Raw genomic sequence first — 2,038 nt, 5'->3', positions numbered from 1 at the left:
ACGCCGGGGCTGGGAGCCGGAACAGAGCAGCCGCCTAAGCCCGGCTTTTGAATCGGCCCCAAACGCAATGACATTTTCTTTTTTGGCTGCTTTGAAAAAGGAGAGGAGAAAATGTAGACACTGACATTAAAGATGGATGGGGCTTAGACAAATCGCAGTTTTGAAGGTTTTCCCAGTGCTGGGAAGGCCGAGGGCACGTCTCCACGGTGTGCTTCTGCGGGAGCCGCCCTCTCTCTTCCCCAAGCCCAGAGAAAGCTGCATAATGAGACGGCAGCTCTCAGCCCAGCCGGCTGCTGGGAGGTTTCACATTTAACACCCTGTTGGCTTCCATCGAGCTGGGGTTTGCTCATCCACTTTAGGCTGACATTTGCAACAGGAAGCGGACCACAGCCTCTCAGTGGTGAGATGCTGGGCTCAAGGGCGAGGCCAAAGTACCGAGCTTTCCAGTTTCCAGGGGAAGGCACCTGTGGAGACCCCCTACCGGGAAGAGCCCTCCTGCCCTGGGCCTGGCTGTGCACCTGACTTTAAAAGCAGATTCGGCGGGCCGGCCCCTCTGCACGCGCATGGCAGCTTGAAGGAGCAGGAATCTCATTAAGGGAAGAACTATTGACCCATCTGACTGCGTCCTGTTGACTCTGCTAACCTTCCATTTGTGGCCTGTGATTCTTTAATGTGGGGAGTGGTAATTGGAGAAGAGAGATTATAAAGAGGAATGAGACCATGGCTGCATGTCACACTAAATAGCAAGGACCTGAAGCCCACTTGGTCTATACCCGTGGTCGGCAAACTGCGGCTCTTGAGCCACATGCGGCTCTTTGGCCCCTTGAGTGTGGCTCTTCCTAAGCCTTAGGAGTACCCTAATTAAGTTAATAACAATGTACCTACCTATATAGTTTAAGTTTAAAAAATTTGGCTCTCAAAAGAAATTTCAGTCGTTGTACTGTTGATATTTGGCTCTGTTGACTAATGAGTTTGCCAACCACTGGTCTATACCATCCTCCTGGCCACCACAAAATGAGACTTTCTGTTCCTAGCCCCCCAGGGTTTGATCCAAAACAGCTCCAAATCCAGCCTGTGTGACTCATCCTAGTGGCTCCGAAGTCTCCAGCACTGGTGCTCTGCTGGCACCTCCTACCTTCACGTCTGTGTCCATGTCAGGAAAGGTTAGAAGTCCAAGGTTAACCTGGGGACTGACAGGGACGAGGGCCACGCACATCTACAGGGAAACACACGCACCCAGGATGGAAGGCAAATGACAGGTGGCTTAGAAAGACTCGCCCTGGTTCAATGCCATCGGTAGGTGCTGGACTCCAGGGGCCATGGCTGATGCAAGCTGGGCAGAAAGCATTTCATGTGGCAGGCAGGTCGCATCTGCTTCAGTGGGTGCTGGCTGCCACCATGACCCTCTTTTTGATGAGTATAGTTGAATTAACTCCCCTCTACCCCTGCCTTTGGGCTTTGCTCCCACCATGCAACACAAATTGAAATACAGGGGTGGCAGGCGGTGGCAGTGGGGGCTGTGCAAGGGAGGGGACCGCAGGGACCTTCCATCTTGTTAATGTAACACTTCCTTATGTGATGGGAGCTGAGCTCGCCGGTAATGAATTTCTCCTCTGGTAATCATTCACCAGCGCATTGTGACCTGTGTGTTTTTGCTGTGCTACTCATTTCCAGACTTTCGCTGTGACTTGTCAGCACCCAGTAAAAATGAATTGGACACGACCCATCTCTTCTCGAGAAGCCCTCCCCAGCTGCCTTTCGTCTCGGTTGAGAGAAGGAGTAGGTGGGACCACCTGGAACGGCAGCCACTGACTCCTCGGCTGTGGTCCGATTCCAGGCCCAGCGCGCAGGCAGATGGACACAGGCGTGCCAAGTCTGTGGGCGCTCTTGTTACACGGAGCCGTGTTCTTTGGTCCAAATGGTTCCAAAGTGGCCTTTGCCTTTTGCACCTGTTGTTTCTTGCTGTACGATGAGCTGTGCAGGCAGTTTCTTTCATGGAGAAGACATGGGTGCACATGGTGGTGCAATTAGGCATCTG

This window comes from Myotis lucifugus, unplaced genomic scaffold, assembly GCF_000147115.1.
Source record: "Myotis lucifugus unplaced genomic scaffold, Myoluc2.0 scaffold_3, whole genome shotgun sequence".
In the NCBI taxonomy this organism is placed as follows: domain Eukaryota; kingdom Metazoa; phylum Chordata; class Mammalia; order Chiroptera; family Vespertilionidae; genus Myotis; species Myotis lucifugus.
Note: the sequence above shows the minus strand (reverse complement) of the source record.